General features: G+C 45.7%; 1 protein-coding gene across 2 annotated transcripts in view; it reads left to right on the top strand.

The window, feature by feature from the left end:
- The window catches only part of NDFIP1 (Nedd4 family interacting protein 1), a 73,076-nt gene extending 69,789 nt beyond the window's left edge, over nt 1-3,287 (top strand). For both annotated transcript variants that reach the window (XM_073581004.1, XM_073580434.1), the window contains exon 8: nt 578-3,287. The gene's annotated coding sequence lies outside the window, so the exon portion shown is untranslated. The remainder of the gene's footprint in view (nt 1-577) is intronic.
- Nucleotides 3,288-18,210: the final 14,923 nt, after the last annotated feature.

Below are 18,210 nucleotides of genomic sequence, written 5' to 3'. Positions count from 1 at the left end.
AACACCTAGCCTAATGTTGTAAATAAGTGAAGGTCCCCTTTCATTGTCTCCAATGCTATGCTTTTGTGACCTGTATTAATGACATCCCAAGGTCCCCATACACACTAGTCAGCTGTCAGCTGAACGATCCATCCCTCCTGACTCCAGCATGTTTAGTAACTCTCCACTTGGCCGAACGATTCCTATGGCAGCGGCGTACATCTATTGAGAACAAAAAGGATTGGGTGATGGAATTCTGACATTCTGATGCTCTTCTCCCCCAACATCATCTGTCGGGGGAAAGTCTGGAGTACCCCCATTCTCCAGTCCCAGTTGTAGATGGGCTCAGCTAACTTTAGGGGATCTCTTTGGGGTGGATTTCCAGTGTCGTATATTCGCATTGGCCATAATTATTACTCCTGTGTCTACATATTTCTTTAATCTATTCCACAGCACTTTACAGTTCAGAGCGCACAACCTATGACTTTAACACATGATATGAAGGGTGCCGTGACATGAACATTGTGTCCGATTCTTTGCTTTGCATAAAGGGAAATAGACTCTATTATCGGTGTGACCTTCCGTATTCTCATTGCAGTGTTGTCGTCCCTACCTTCCTGCCTCTCCAGAAAACCAACTGCCGAAAAGCAATGGCACCTGCAGGAAGAGGCTCGTAGTTCCACACACCGAAGAGTGAAAATATTATCTGCTTTATCAAAGAAAAGTAACACAAAAAAGCTCTTTTAAATAGCTAAACATCTTAAATAGGCAAAGTTACTGTGGTCGAGGAAGGAGAAAATAAGCATTTCCTTTTTGTTTGTTTTTAGGTGTAAACTTTGAATAGTTCTTGCAGAATTTTGTTGTTATTCTTCTGGAATCATTAGTGGCTACTGTATAAATCAAAGCTATTGCAATCGAGTTTGTGAATTACTAATAAAGCCTTATATATTGTTTGCAACACACACAGACAACATTGACCTGCACTCCTTCTGCCAGCAGAGGGCAGTCTCGCTTTACCTTGGTTTCCCATATTCTTCATCCGACTGCCGTACAGATGTTTCTCGTGTATTGTATTGTATTCCACTTTGGGGATAAAAAAAGGTATACAAGATTTAGACACTGACTTCTTAATTTCACAGCGCAATCTCTAGAGTATACCAGACTTGCTTTTGCAAAGGAAGGATGTTTGTAATGAAGATCTGCTATTCCTAATATGTATTCATCTCCATGTACATATGCACAATGAACTGAACCATTATTCATGGGGTCGCAGCATTTGATATTTGCGATTGTCGAGAGGTTTCGATCTTACGAATGTAAAAAAAAAAAAAAAAAATGGCCTCTTGTATAAGGTTCACTTTAAATGTGGATGCTGCTAAGCCCAGGATAAGTTTAGAAATGCTGTACTAGTCCTGCACGAATCGTTGGCAGTTATTTAGTGATAAGTCCGTTAATTAATAACCATGTGAAGTTATAGCTCCTAAAAATGAAAAGTACACAACAAACAGGGGCAGTTGATACCTAAGCCTGGAGTACAGGCTATTAACAAATACCATGTATCTCTCACACATTCTGCAGTTTTGTGATCAGGGCTGGATACAAAAGAAAGAAATACATGTCTTCCCTTGATTCTTTCCTGTCTTTTGGGTTCCTCTCCTAGCCGTGACTCAAAAAACTGCATCAAAACTGCATGTGTGATTCCAGTCTAGTAAGGAAACGGACAACTGCTGCATGTAAGGCTCTGTTCACATGTCCTTTCAGATATTCCCTTTGTCTCTTCCATTCTCAGAAGCAGACCATAGTAGTAGTAGGAAACAAAGGGACTACATCTATTATGGGGTCCTTTTAGGGTTCCATATTTTTGAACAAAAGTAAAAGTTTCTGCAGGCAGGCCTTTTTTTGTTTCTAAAAAAACACAAAGATACACCCCATAGTATTTAATAGGGCCCATCTGCTTCTTTTTGCATAGCTGATTTGGAATGAAACTGAAAGGGAGAAGACACAGATTAGATATTAGAAAAAACTTTTTGACAGTGAGGGTGATCAATGAGTGGAACAGGCTGCCACGAGAGGTGGTGAGTTCTCCTTCAATGGAAGTCTTCAAACAGAGGCTGTACAGACATCTGTCTGAGATGGTTTAGTGAATCCTGCATTGAGCAGGGGGTTGGACGCGATGACCCAGGAGGTCCCTTCCAACGCTACCATTCTATGATTAGGTTTGTCTGCTCCTAAAGTTGAAGTGACAATCAGAATGTCTGAACGGACATAAGAACCGAGCATGATATGTAATTTTTGTCCAGAGCGTACCCTGTGAACCATTTTTTTCTTTTATAGTGTATGTCAGCAGAAGTTGATGACTTTTGAGGAGCATATGTTGAAATATAACTGGATGAGCTGGAAGTAGCTTGACTACTGCAACTGGAATCAAATACATAGAGAGAGAAACCATAATGAGACGGTATTTAATTTGGCCATTTTAAGCAGATCATACTAGAGGAATCTATGTGCTTTTACCTACGCTGGTTTCCAGAATGCCGGTGACACTATACGAGTTCCCAAATCCCTTTATGGAATATGGGGATGAGATTGCGTATTTGTCTGTTCTATATGTTTGGGAATTGGAGGATATGTGAGTGCTAAGATGCCAAGGATGTGATCATCTGATAGGGCTCCATGTTAGAAGGGTCCCCCTTTCACTGCTAATGATCCTTTTCTAATCTTTTGTGAAATTAGAAATGATCCAGATGTCTGTGCCCATTAATTTATCCTGTAATAGACACATGGTGGAAATGGACATAACTTCCAGAATAACTGTATTGATTGATTAGCTTTCGTATATACTGATCCTGTTTTCATCATCTTCATGCACATTAATGTTTAAGATATTAATTAACCTTTTGTGTAGAAAAGCCATTACTTTACAGTTCTAGGCAGGAAATTGTTTGCATCTAAGAGATAGTTGTAGACTCTTCATATTATATTGCAGTCACTGGCGGAATAAGATGACATCTGCACTGAAGGCACGTTCTGCTGTCATTGGCTTTAACCTGCACACTGGGACTGGAAAATTAAAGTATCTGGATGTATTTTTTATTTAACATGGGTCGGGCTGTCTGCTATGGATTGGGTGGGAGTCATACATAACTTACGTGTACTTTCATGTGATTTTTAAAATCTGTAAGCAAAACGTTGCATTTTGTGTAGACTGATATGCACCTTTATTTGCCATGGGGCAATTCACTTTAAAATTTTACTATGTTAAAAATGTAAATATAGCAGAACATTAATAAATGTCACTTATGTAGCAATTCTCAGAGTATACTTTTTTTTTTTTTTATATGTCTTTACGTGAAAACATGTCTTCTCTACAATACATTGCTTTACCACATATGCTACATATAACGTACTATTAGCTCCGTGAAGGCTTCCACCGGAAAGTTTTGCGCTGGTCACTCTGGTGGATTCTAAGATGCTCCCCGGTTAGTTGAATTTTGGTGACAGGACAATTGTGTACAAGATAATTGTGTACGGACTATTGTGTACAGACAATTGTGTACAGGCCAATTGTGTACAATGACAATTGTGTACAAGGCAATTGTGTACAAGGCAATTGTGTACAAGGCGATTGTGTACAAGGCAATTGTGTACAAGGCAATTGTGTATGGACAATTGTGTACAAGGCAATTGTGTACAAGGCAATTGTGTACGGGCAATTGTGTACAAGGCAATTGTGTACGGGCAATTGTGTACGGACAATTGTGTACAAGGCAATTGTGTACGGACAATTGTGTACAAGGCAACTGTGTACGGACAATTGTGTACAAGGCAATTGTGTACGGGCAATTGTGTACAAGGTCATGGAACCGTGTACAAGAGGCAATTGTGTACGGACAATTGTGTACAAGGCAATTATTTGTGTACAGGCCACTTGTACAGGCCACTTTCACACTGACGCTTACTTTCGGTTTCAGTACTCACCCCTTGCAACTTTCACCATGACTTTTACTTGTTGTGTACAGGCCACTTTCACAATGACGCTTACTTTCACTTTCATTACTCACCTCTTGCAACTTTCACCATGACTTTTACTATGAGCAAGTCTGAAAAAGACAAAGATAATTGTACAGGCCACTTTCACACTGACGCTTACTTTCGGTTTCATTACTCACCCCTTGCAACTTTCACCATGACTTTTACTATGAGCAAGTCTGAAAAAGACAAAGATGTCCTTAGGCTTGGGGGACACGAGTATATCCTGCACAGGACACGTGATGACAGCATCAAAGAATGGCGGTGCAGGCAAGTCAACAAATTCAAGTGTCCCGCACGCATGCACACATCTGGAGCCGCGATTGTTAAACAGCCGACTGAGCACAGTCACTCTGCAGATCCAGTTCAAGCTGAAGCCAGAGCTACAATGGCTGCTCTGAGGCAAGAAGCAATCAGCTCTCAAGCATCTACTAGAAGCATTGTTGGACAGGTTCTTCGAGACAGGTCTGATGACGTGTTGTCTCGAATGCCCAAGCGAAGTGACGTTGAGCGAAATACACGTCGGGTCAGGCAGCGAGCAAACACCATGCTGGCTCCTCCTCAAAGCATCAATTTTGCTATCCCCCAGGAATACAGCGACATCATTTTATATGACTCTGCAAGAGATGACCCCCAAAGGATTCTTGTCATTGGTAGCAATGAACTGTTGCCTTATTTCGAAAGAGGAGACACATGGTTTGGCGATGGAACGTTCAAGGTGGTGCCAACCATGTTCTTTCAGCTGTATTCCCTCCATGCAAAAGTCGGCAACTCCTATCCTCCCCTGATCTACTGCCTGCTGCCAAACAAGACTGGTCCAACCTATCGTCGAATGATCACGGCGCTCAAAGGGTTGATGCCAGGTGCAAATCCCCAGAAAATTCTTCTTGACTTTGAGATGGCAGCAATGTCAGCTTTCCAAGATGAGTTTCCAGCTGCAGCGATTTCTGGCTGCTTCTTTCATCTGAGCCAGTCCATTATTCGAAAGGTCAATGAGCTGGGCCTAAAGGCTGAATTTGAGGCTGAGGATGGAGAGTTCAATCTCAAGGTAAAATCTTTGGCCTCCTTGGCGTTTGTCCCACCAGCCGAAGTAAGTGCAAGGTATGACGAACTAGCCCAAATCTTCCCTGATGATGATGCTACCAATCAGCTCCTCTCCTACTTTGAGCATACCTACGTTAGGGGGCCAGGAGTAGATGGACGCTTTCGAAACGCAAGGTTTACTCCAGAGGTCTGGAATCATTATGCTGACGCTTTGGCCTCTGCCCCCAAGACCACGAATTGCTGCGAGGGGTTTCATAACGCCTTACAAGCACTCTTTCTTTGTGCTCATCCTACCGTGTGGAAACTGTTCAACGGACTCATTAGTGACATGGCAATTCATAGACTTACAGCCCAGAATGCTGAGGTACTGAATGTTGAGCATCCACGAAGCAAGTATGTCCAGCTAGCTGAACGACTGCGTGTGAAAGTGGCTGATTATCACAATCAAGGAGACAAGCTGCGGTATCTACGAGCGATCAGCAACATGCAGGCACGATAGACAAGACCAGCAATATTTGTAGAATAAGAATAGAAGAAGCTTTGAAACTGTTATTCAATAAGCAATCTTACGTTAAAATCAATGATGAATATAGTATTTTCTTTTTTTGGACGTTTAATTTTTTGTTTTCCCTATACTTGTCTGTAAATAATCGTCTGTACACAATTGTCCGTACACAATTGTCCTTGTACACAATTGTCCTTGTACACAATTGCCCTGTACACAATTGTCTGTACACAATTGTCCTTGTACACAATTGCCCTGTACACAATTGTCCGTACACAATTGTCCTTGGACACAATTGCCCTGTACACAATTGTCCTTGTACACAATTGTCCTTGTACACAATTGCCCTGTACACAATTGTCCTTGTACACAATTGTCCTTGGACACAATTGGCCTGTACACAATTTTCTGTACACAATTGTCCGTACACAATTATCTTGTACACAATTGTTATGGAACCTTGAATTTTATATGGTCTTTCCTGTAAAGGAGTAAAGATGAGCGGATCTCTTGAAATTCAAGTTCAACATCTTCACCAAATTTTCCCACAAAATGAAAAAACAAATTAGCCCCGCTCTTTCATGCTTCAGCAGTGTGGGAAAAGGTACTGGGCAATTTTTTTTTTTTTTTTTGCGAACTACGAAATTAATCTCAAAGTGTTCGAATTGACGTGAAACTGTGAATTTCAGGAAATTTGACTTTAATCTGATCCCCTGCAGATCGATCCTCTCGTCTCTACAAGGGACCCAAAATTGTATCTACGGAGGAGCTGCTAAGTGAGTTAGGGAGCTGAGGAAAAAAACACACTAGCTGAAGAGAAAATGAGAGAATCAAAAACGTTCAGTATCAGAACTAATAATGGAGTCAGGTATTTCATAGTGAGACAGTCAGTGGTCAAGCCAGCGTAGCCATCCAGTGGTCAATCTAGAAGAATAGTCAGGGACAGAAAATTACATTAACAGTCCAAATAAGCACCAAGTGACATAGTAACATAGTAAGGCTGAAAAAAGACATTCGTCCATCCAGTTCAGCCTATAAAAATTCTGTCAGAATAAATCCCCAGATCTACGTCCTTCTAAAGAACCTAACAATAACTGTAAGATACAATATTGTTACGCTCCAGGAAGACATCCGGACCTCTCTTGAACCCTTCAACTGAGTTCGCCATCACCACCTCCTCAGGCAGGGAATTCCAGATTCTCGCTGCCCTAACAGTAAAGAATCCTCTTCTATGTTGGTGGAAAAACCTTTTCTCCTCCGGACGCAGAGAATGGCCCCTTGTGACCGTAACCTTCCTTGGTATAAACAGATCCTCGGAGAGATATTTGTATTGTCCCCTTATATACGTATACATGGTTATTGGATCGCCCCTCAGACGTCTTTTTTTCTAGACTAAATAATTCTAATTTTCTAATCTCTCTGGGTATTGTAGTTCCCCCATCCCCTTTTATTAATTTTGTTACCCTCCTTTGTACCCGCTTTAGTTCCATTATATCCTTCCTGAGCATCGGTGCCCAAAACTGTACACAGTACTCCATGTGCGGTCTAACCAGAGATTTGTACAGAGGCAGTATAATGCTCTCATCATGTGTATCCAGACCTCTTTTAATGCACCCCATGATCCTGTTTGCCTTGGCAGCCGCTGCCTGGCACTGGCTGCTCCAGGTAAGTTTGTCATTAACTAGGATCCCCAAGTCCTTCTCCATGTCAGATATAGCCAGTGGTTTACCGTTCAGTGTGTAATGGTGATATTGATTCCTTCTTCCCATGTGTATAACCTTACATTTATCATTGTTAAACTGCATCTGCCACCTTTCGGTCCAAGTTCCCAACTTATCCAAATCCATCTGTAGAAGAATACTATCTTCTCTTGTATTGACTGCTTTACATAGTTTTGTATCATCTGCAAATATCGATATTTTACTGTGCAAACCTTCTACCAGATCGTTAATAAATATGTTGAAGAGAATAGGTCCCAACACCGACCCCTGCGGTACCCCATTGGTCACAGCGACCCAGTTAGAGAATATACCATTTATAACCACCCTCTGCTTTCTATCACTAAGCCAGTTACTTACCCATTTACACACATTTTCCCCCAGACCCAGCATTCTCATTTTGTGTACCAACCTCTTGTGTGGCACGGTATCAAACACTGGAAAAATCAAGATATACCACATCCAATGACTCACCTTGGTCCAGTCTATAGCTTACCTCTTCATAAAAACTGATTAGATTGGTTTGACAGGAGCGATTCCTCATAAACCCATGCTGATATGGCGTTAAACAGTTATTCTCATTGAGATAATCCAGAATAACATCCCTCAGAAACCCTTCAAATATTTTACCAACAATAGAGGTTAGACTTACTGGCCTATAATTTCCAGGTTCACTTTTAGAGCCCTTTTTGAATATTGGTACCACATTTGCTATGCGCCAGTCCTGTGGAACAGACCCCGTCGCCATAGAGTCTCTAAATATAAGAAATAATGGTTTGTCTATTACATTACTTAGTTCTCTTAGTACTCGTGGGTGTATGCCATCCGGACCCAGAGATTTATCTATTTTAATCTTATTTAGCCAGTTTCATACCTCTTCTTGGGTTAGATTGGTGATCCTAAATATAGGGTTTTTAATGGGCCTACACTTTCACTTTTGATTCTTTTATTATTGATATAGTTGAAGAACAGCTTGGGATTAGTTTTACTCTCCTTAGCAATGTGCTTCTCGGTTTCCTTTTTGGCAGCTTTAATTATTTTTTTAGATAAAGAATTTTTCTCCTTATAGTTTTTTAGAGCTTCAACGGTGCCATCCTGTTTTAGTAGTTTAAATGCTTTCTTTTTACTGTTAATTGCCCCTCTTACGTTTTTGTTTAGCCACATTGGGTTTTTCCTATTTCTTGTCCTTTTATTCCCACAAGGTATAAACCGCTTACAGTGCCTATTAAGGATGTTGTTAAACATTTCCCATTTATTTTCTGTATTCTTATTTCTGAGGGCATTGTCCCAGTCAACCAGATTAAGGGCATCTCTAAGCTGGTCAAACTTTGCCTTCCTAAAGTTCAGTGTTTTTGTGACTCCCTGACATGTCCCACTAGCGAAAGACAAGTGAAACTGTACAGTATTGTGGTCGCTATTTCCTAGATGCCCAACAACCTGCAGATTTGTTATTCTGTCAGGTCTGTTAGATAGTATTAGGTCTAAAAGTGCTGCTCCTCTGGTTGGATTCTGCACCAATTGTGAAAGATAATTATTCTTGGCTATTAGCAGAAACCTGTTGCCTTTATGGGTTTCGCAGGTCTCTGTTTCCCAGTTAATATCCGGGTAGTTAAAGTCCCCCATAACAAGGACCTCATTATGGGTTGTAGCTTCATCGATCTGCCTTAGTAGTAAACTTTCCATGATTTCTGTTATATTTGGGGGTTTGTAACAGACCCCAAAGAGAATTTTGTTACTATTTTTCCCTCCATGTATTTCGACTCATATGGACTCGACATCCTCATTCCCTTCGCTAATATCTCCCCTTAAAGTGAACTTTAGACAAGACTTCACATAAAGACAAACCCCTCCTCCACTACGATTTTTACGATCCTTTCTAAACAGACTGTAACCCTGTAAGTTAACTGCCCAGTCATAGCTTTCATCTAACCATGTCTCTGTTATTCCCACTATGTCATAGTTACCTGTAGATATTTCTGCTTCTAGTTCTTCCATCTTGTTTGTCAGGCCCTTGGCGTTTGCGAGCATGCATTTTAGAGAATTTTGCTTTGTTCCAATCTCCTCCCTGTTGATTGTTTTAGAAATTTTCTTACCTCCCTTCTGAGTATGTTGTCTTGGATCTTCTTTGCCGCACCTCATATCATTCATCAGTATAATGATGTTCGTGTCTAACGTTTTTCTTCCCATCCCCTCTTCTTCTAGTTTAACGCTCAACTGATGAGTGTAGTGAGTCTTCTGGCGAATGTGTGTTTCCCAGGTTTGTTGAGGTGTAGTCTGTCTCTGGCGAGGAGTCCATCATACAGGTAATTCACACCGTGGTCCAGGAATTCGAATCCTTGTTGTCTGCACCATTGTCAATCCAGTATACATAATACCCTTGCTGGTACAGAGCATTTACAGATAGGAAAGTTAAATAAGTTGACAGGAATACTGATTTGCTACCTAATCTGCAAGTTGACTGCTGAGCATTTTATCCTGTTCTGGTCACTCAGATGTCTGACTGGCCAGAAGTTCTGCTTCTCATCTTAGCAAGGTAGCCAGTGGGCTTCTGCAGAGGACAAATGCTGGAATTTAGTAAGGTTTAAGACACTACTGTGTAATGGGAGTGGTGGAACCACTGTGCCATGGTCCGAGGAGAGCCTGGAGGGGCATGACTAGGTGAGCACCTGACTCTTTATTAGAGCCCTTGATGTTGGGGTTTGGCTTAGCTCCCAATGGATACCAGGTGCTACTCCAGGACAGACCACGGATGCACAGCAGCTGACCCCACGGGACAGATGGCTTGAACGGCCAAGTAGGAGAATACAGCAGGTACAGACAGGAACCACAGACATTGGTAGGTCCAGTTGGTATACAGATTGTCATGGCAAGTGCAGGTGAGTCCGGCTGATAGACTGGCATGGCAGGTGCAGGCGAAGCCGGCTAATATACAGACTGGCACGGCAGGTGCAGGCGAAGCCGGCTAATATACAGACTGGCACAGCAGGTGCAGGCGGCTCTGGCTGATATACAGACTGGCACAGCACGTGCAGGAGGGTCTGGCTGACATACAGACTGACGAGCCAGGTACTAACTAGGACCGACAGGAACAAGACAAGAATCTGCAGGTAGGGCTAGGGATGGGCAGACTCTAGTGGGTACTAATGGACTGGGACCTGAGAACTAGAAAGCATGTTGGGAACAAACTAACAATGTTGCCTTAAATAATATTTTCCAGCTATTTGCTGGGGACACTTTAAGACAGAATACGCGGCCCTCTTAAGAAGGATGGAGTGCACGCCTTAAGCACAGTGCTCAGGGATCTGCACTCCGTTTGTAGACCCTGGGTAGCAGGCTCAGAAGACGGAGGAGGAAGTGCGGGACAGAGGCCGCAGCGGTGAGCGAGTTGGCGTTCCTGCCGGGGAAGGGAGAATCCTTCAGCGACACCTACGCTACATACTGCTGCCTACCTTTTTCAAGATCTCAACTGGTACACGTTTCTTCTGTACTGACGCTGAAGAAGCTTATATCCTCGGTGTAGAATGTGATTTAGAGCTTCCAGCAGCACATGCCTAACAATGTATATCTATGGATTTGCTATATCTGTATTAAATATCTGCTTAGTTTACTTTCATTTTTTTTTTTTTTATATTATATATTTTGAGTGACATTTTTTGGGCTTTGGAACCAATTCCTACTCTTTCCATAGTTATGGTCTCATGTTACAGAGTTGTCAACTAACTTTGGTTCTCTTAGAAGTGGATAATATTGTAACTTGAGTGATTACAGTATTTTTTGCTAGATCTCATGATGCATCACATCCAACTTCCATTTGTCCGTATGTAATACTGTATAAACCCATCCTTTGCATTGCCACACCTATCTGTGCTGTTTAATCTGCTATGCCATGAAGATAATGGTGATGTGTGTACTTGTATAAGACTAACAACGGCTACCCAGCCAAAGCTTGTTTTTGTAGGATATGAACCCTGGCACACACCTCTTCTCAGTGTGTTCCCTACCAGCACAGAATGGAAAACAATTTGATCCCTTTACAACTCCCCGGATGTATTTCATGTACCCCGCCTAGTGAAATGTGTTATTTTGGTTTGCACAGCCAAGGTATCTTTTACACCTGGAGGCTGTTTGCTCACAGAAGCTGTTAACAAAGGTCACACAGGTTGTCCTACCAACAAGATTCCTATGGGAAGCAATTGAAAGATCTGAATGCAATGTTTTCTTAACTTTGTTTGTCTTCCTGCTTTGTTTGTGTCTTGTGTATTTTCGGTATCTCAATTGAGGGAGCTCAGGAAACCGCACCTACTTAAGATTTCAATGGCTTTGGCCAGGGAGATGATGTCATTTAGGACACCTTCTCTAGCAAAAGAAAGAATGTAAGTACCTGAGCTCAATGTGAAGTCATACAGAAGAGAGCGACTGCCCCACAATACTATTTCAATTAGTAAAAATTGTTGCCATGTATTGTACTTTTCCATTGGCAAGTCATAGGGGAATGCATCATTAAACTGGTTCAGAGGCATGGGACATTTGGTGTGGAATCACCATCATTATTACTTGGGGGGGCATAACTTAAGAACGAAGGGGCACAAAAAGAAAAAGAAAAAAACAGACTTCCAGAATCAAAGGAGCTGCACCAAGTGGAGGAGGTACTGTTTATAAGAAAATCCTGTGTGAGATCCTCTTTAAGGCTTTGTGCACATGGCCATGTTTGTGGTCCGAGTTAGAGCCAACAAATCATATGATCACACTCGGATCAGAGTTATTCTATGGTCAGATTTTTTTCCTTAACACTGCAAGAAAAAAATAGCTGCATGCCTCAGTTGATCCAATATTCGGATTGCACTCGGCAATGCAAGTCAATAAGTGCGTGGAAACCATCGGACTGCACTCGGATGACATCAATGGACTGACAGAATGGAGAAGATAGAGATTTTTTTCCCGTCTTCTCATCCAAGAGAATTGGAACATAATCTGATGAAACTCTGGACAGTTTTTGATCAGAGCGTTATATGCATAATTGGCCCTATTTTCTCTTTTGAGAGTATATGCTGATGTGCACCTGCCCTAGAGGGAATCTGTCAGTAGGAGCAAATCCCAAAACCTGTCATTTGGGCATGCAGGATTTTAAAATGTATCTGTCACTATATTCCAGAGTAAATAGTATTTTAATTCATATGTAAAGGAGGTCTTAAGTGCTCGGGGTGTGATATAGCAACAAGTCCTTGCCCTCTGAGGTTGTTTCCTTAGGGTCCTGTTTTACATAGCGACGCACCAGTGATCCCGACAACGATTCGACCTGGTAAGGATCGCTGGTGCGTCACTAGTCAGCTGCCAAACAGGCAGATCTCTTCAATGACGCAGCAATCCAACGGCGATCAGTATAACGACCTTTGTGGTCGTTGGTACCTTGTCACACAGCAGCTTTTCTGACGACTCACGCCTGCGTCCATGAGTTCTGCATCGCCAACGAGGTTGCTCGTCGGCGTTAAACACAGCGATGCGTGCTGACCAGCAGGACTCCAACGATGAAAAAATGGCTCAGGACATTCGATCAGCGATATCTAACAGGGGGTCCAGTCACCGCTATGTGTCACATGTAGCAAGATCGCTGGCGAGATCGCTGTTGTGTCACAAAATCGGTGACGCATCAGCGATCTCGCTAGTGATCTCACTATGTGAGACAGGGCCTTTACTCAGCACCTGCCTCTTTATCTTGATAGCTAGAACTGATTGTCAGATTTCCATGCATTGTCACACAGATGTGAGCTATCAATCAAGATAAGCAGGGCTGTTGAGTCGGTAAGCCAAACCTCCGACTGCTCAATTTCCCTGACTCCACAGCACTGGTCACTACTGAGCATGTGTTAGCGTGGGTAGTCTGGAGCCGGAAACTCCAGAAGTGGACCCTCTGGACCGTGGCCCCGGGCGAGCTGCCAGGTGGAACCGACCCCTATACAGGGGCCGTTAGGAGCAGGCCCAGGGGTTCGAGTACCACGGTAGCCGGTACCGAGAGGGGTGGCTCAGGATGGACCGGGGTAGGACGGCAGGACTGGAGTAGGATGGAACAGGAAACTGGAGTAGGACGGCAGGACTGGGAGGCTGCTGCGGGGAGCAGACAAGAACGGAACTGCAGGAGCAGAGAGCACAGGATGAAGCGAGGCCCAGTGTGCTAGGAAACACAACAATCAGGCATCTCCCTCAGGAGGAAGCGGCTTGATATGCTCCTGTCTGGTCTGCCATTGGTCAGGGAGGTGCTTCCGGGTCAGGGCAAAGCCGGAGCACAAGAAGCAGGAGGGAGGCGCGGCTGCAGCCTATGGAGCATGCGCATTGCATGCAGGGATGCCGCCGGCCGCGCACCTGCCAGAGGCGACCTCCGTGGATGTCGGGCGGCGGGAGGCTGCGGCGTGGGAGCGATGGCTGAGTGAGTACGCAGAGACTGCGTAACAGTACCCCCTCCCCTAAGCCGCCCTCCCTGGAGATTAGCAAGAAATCTCTTGAGGATACGGGGAGCATTGATATTCTCCTGAGGCTCCCAGGATCTCTCATCAGGACCAAAGCCCTTCCAGTCAACAAGGAAAAATGTCCTACCTCTAACCTTCATGGCGACAATGTCCTCCACTTCAAAGACATCATCGGCACCCAGGCAAGGAATGGAAGCGATTCAGCACCACAGGTTTCAGGAGAGAGACATGGAAGGTGTTCGGGACCCGGAGTGAAGCAGGCAACCTCAATTTGTAGGCGACTTCATTGATACGTCCAAGAATTTCAAACGGACCGATGTAGCGTGGCCCCAACTTGTAGGAGGGCAGTTTCAACCGGATGAATTTGGATGAGAGCCAGATCTTGTCCCCAACACGATAGGGTGGAGGATCCAATCTCTTCTTGTCGGCAAAACTCTTCATCCGATCAGCGGACTTCTTGAGTGACATGTTGGTCTTGGCCCAAATCTTGGAAAACTCGGAGGACAAAGCGTTGGCCGCTGGTACCTCAGAGGCAGGAGTTATCGGAAGAGGAACACCAGGATGTCTGCCGAACACAATGAAAAACGGAGACTTGGCCGAGGACTCACCAGCATGGTTGTTGTAAGCGAACTCTGTCCAGGGAAGTAAGTCAACCCAATCGTTCTGGTGGGCGTTGGAGAAATGACGTAGGTACTCATTCACCGTCTGGTTGGTGCGCTCCACCTGCCCGTTGGACTGTGGATGGTAGGCTGAGGAGAAGTCAAGGGAAATGTTAATGAGCTTACAAAGCGATCGCCAGAACTTGGAGGTAAACTGAACCCCTGGGTCCGACACAATGCATTGAGGTAGTCCATGGAGTCTGAAGATTTGGTGGACGAAGACTTTGGCCAACACCGGAGCCGAGGGGAGACAGGGCAGAGGGACGAAGTGGGCCATCTTGGAAAAACGATCCACCACCACCAAGATGACTGTGCAGCCAGAAGAACAGGGCAGGTTGGTGATGAAATCCATGGCGATGTTTTCCCAAGGGACCGCAGGAATGGGCAACGGCAGCAACAAGCCGTACGGAGGTCTTCGTGGCACTTTTTTGCACAGGATGGACAAGATGCAACAAAATCGAGTACATCTTGGCGAAGCATGGGCCATCAATAGTGACGCGAGATAAGATCCAGGGCATTCTTGATCCCGGCATGGCCGGCCAGTTTGGAGGAGTGCCCCCATAGGAGGACTTTTCGCTTGAGGTTCTCAGGCACAAGCGTTTTGCCAGGAGGAGGAGCAAGCCAGTTCACTGTAGCCACTGTGATGATCCTAGTGGGGTCAATGATATGCGAGGGTTCCTCCGTGGTTTTGTGTGGCTGAAAGACCCTGGACAGAGCGTCGGCTTTGGTATTTTTGTTGCCGGGACGGAAACGAAGCTTGAAGTCAAATCGGTCGAAAAACAAGGACCATCTGGCCTGACGAGGGTCAAGTCTCTGGGCAAACTGGAGATAGGCCAGATTCTTGTGATCCGAGAAGATGATAAAGGGATGGACAGCTCCTTCCAGGAGGTGACGCCATTCCTCCAAGGCCAACTTGATGGCCAGGAGTTCCCGGTCGCCGATCTAGTAGTTACACTCGGATAGAGAAAAGGCCTTCGAGAAAAAGCCACAAGGGTGCAGACAACCGGAGGCGGATCTCTGGGACAATACTGGTTGGCTGCTCTCGGGGCGATGCAAAACCGGAGCTGTGGAGAAGGCCCGTTTTAGGGTCAGAAAGGCCTCTTCAGCCTCCAGAGGCCAATCCTTGGGAGTAGCCCCTTTACGGGTGAGAGCAGAAATAGGTCTTGTGATGGCGGAAAAGTGAGAGATGAATTGCCGGTAATAATTGGCGAATTCGAGAAATCGTTGAATCGCCCTTACTCCAATGGGGCGAGGCCATTTGAGAATGGCAGACAGCTTCTCGGGATCCATCCTCAGTCCATCGTTGGAGATAATGTATCCCAGAAACAGCAGGGAGATCTGTTCGAAGAGACATTTCTCAATCTTCGCATACAGGCGGTTCTTCCGAAGACGCTGTAACACCAAGCGGACACTCTTTCTGTGGGATGAGATATCCAGCGAGAAGACGAGGATGTCGTCCAAGTATACGACCACACAGGAGTACAAGAGGTCCCGGAAGATCTCGTTGACGAACTCTTGAAACACCGCAGGAGCATTGCAGAGGCCAAAGGGCATGACCAGGTACTCGTAATGGCCGTCTCGAGTGTTGAAGGCCGTCTTCCACTCGTCTCCAGCCCGAATGCGGACCAGATTATAGGCTCCTCTGAGGTCCAGCTTGGAGAAGACCCGGGCTCCTCAGACGATCAAACAGCTCTGGAATGAATGGAAGAGGGTACCTGTTCTTAATGGTAATTTCATTCAAACCCCTATAGTCAATGCACGGCCGTAGACTTCCATCCTTCTTTTTGATGAAGAAAAACCCGGCTCCCGCGGGTGATGAGGATTTCCGTATAAAACCTTTGGCGAGGTTCTCTCGGACGTATTCGGACATAGCTGTGGGCTCAGCAGGAGAAGGGGTAGATTCTGCCCCTAGGGGGAGTTGAACCAGGAACAAGTTCAATTGGGCAATCAAAAGGCCGGTGTGGAGGAAGGACCTCCTCTTCCTTCTTATCAAAGACATCGGCGTAGGAACTGTAGTCTGGAGGAAGACCTGGGAGTGGCCAAGGAGCGGCCACCAGGCGGACAGGAATCAGACAGCGAGCTTGGCACGGGTGCCCCCAGCGGAGTATCTCACCAGAAGACCAATCGAGGACAGGCTGATGAGTCCTTAACCATGGGAGACCGAGTAGAATGGCATGGGAGAGCTTAGGCAAAATGTAAAATACTATCTTCTCTCGATGTAGGGCACCGACTTGCAACTCCACTTCCTCAGTGACCAAGGTGACGGTCACCTGTAGCGGTTTGCCATCCACCGCGGCAATCTGGAGAGGGTTAGATAGGGCAACCACGGGAATTTGGTATTTGCCCACCTCTTCTGGTCGAATGAAGTTACCTGCCGAACCCAAATCCACGTAGGCCACCTCGGACCCACGTCTCTCCCCTGAAACAAGAAGCACAGAAATAGAGGTTGAGAGGAATCATCGTTGCCTAGGGAGGCCTCTTTTACCTGACCTAGGCGGAGGAGTTTCCCTGTCTCTTAGGACAGGTGCGGATATAGTGCGATGAAGCTCCGCAATAGAGGCACAGACCTTGTGCCCGCCTCTCTTGCTGACGTAATGGTCAAGCTGAGACGGTCAATCTGCATGGGCTCGACCGACCGAGGACTGGCAGAACGGATGAAAACGGGGGCTGGTCTGGTGGATCTCCTCTCTCTTGCTGACTCCCGAGTGCGCTCCTGGAAGCATAGGTCAATGCTGGTAGCCAGCGAGATAAGGTCCTCTAAGGAGGTCGGGGTATCTCGACCTGCGAGTTCATCTTTTATTCTGCCTGAAAGACCGTGCCAGAACGCCCCTACCAAAGCCGTGTTATTCCAGCCGAGCTCGGAGGAGATAGTGCAAAAGCGAATAGCGTACTGACCGACATTGAGAGAACCCTGATGTAGATTAAAGAGTGATTCAGTGAGGGCAGCTAACCGACCCGGCTCATCGAAGACCCTGCGAAAAGTATCCAAGAAAACCGGAAGACTCGAGACAACGGGATCATCACGTTCCCAGAGGGGATTCAACCAGGAAATGGCCTCTTCCGCCAGATGGGACATAATGAAGGCTACTTTGGCCCGGTCAGAGGGTTATTGCTGCGGCGACCATTCAAAGTGGAGGCTACACTGATTTAAGAACCCCCTGCAGCACTTAGGATCCCCAGTGAAGTGAGGCGGTTTGGCGAGACGGGGCATCGGGAGAGCTGTAGGAGCAGAGGGAGGAGTCAGCTGCGGCGGCAGAATGTAGGGCTGACAGGCGGCTATCAAAGGAGGACATGTGAGACAAAATATGGGCTTGAGTATCTTGTTGCTAGGCCAGCTCCTGTTGAAGACTGGTCAGTAACGTGGCAGTTCCAGGATCGGCCACCTGCAGGGCCGACAAACGGGTGTCCATGGACTTCATGACGGACATAATGCGTCCCTGATTCTCCCGCAGGAAGAGTAACTCTTTCTGGGTGGCAGCTGTGGTACCGGCGGGATCCATGGCCTGATTGTACTGTTAGCGTGGGTAGTCTGGAGCTGGAAACTCCAGGAGTGGACCCTCTGGACCGTGGCACCGAGGGGCCATGGGCGAGCTGCCAGGTGGAACCGACCCTTATACAGGGACCGTTAGGAGCAGGCCCAGGGGTTCGAGTACCACGGTAGCCGGTACCGAGAGGGGCAGCTCAGGATGGACCGGAGTTGGACGGCAGGACTGGAGTAGAATGGAACAGGAACACTGGAGGCAGGACTGGAGTAGGACAGCAGGACTGGGAGGCTGCTGCGGGGAGCAGACGAGAACGGAACTGCAGGAGCAGAG

The sequence above is a fragment of the Dendrobates tinctorius genome, unplaced genomic scaffold (genome assembly GCF_039654945.1).
Source record: "Dendrobates tinctorius isolate UK_male_01 unplaced genomic scaffold, ASM3965494v1 ptg000001l, whole genome shotgun sequence".
Lineage (NCBI taxonomy): Eukaryota > Metazoa > Chordata > Amphibia > Anura > Dendrobatidae > Dendrobates > Dendrobates tinctorius.
This window is presented reverse-complemented; position numbering and strand designations above follow the sequence as displayed.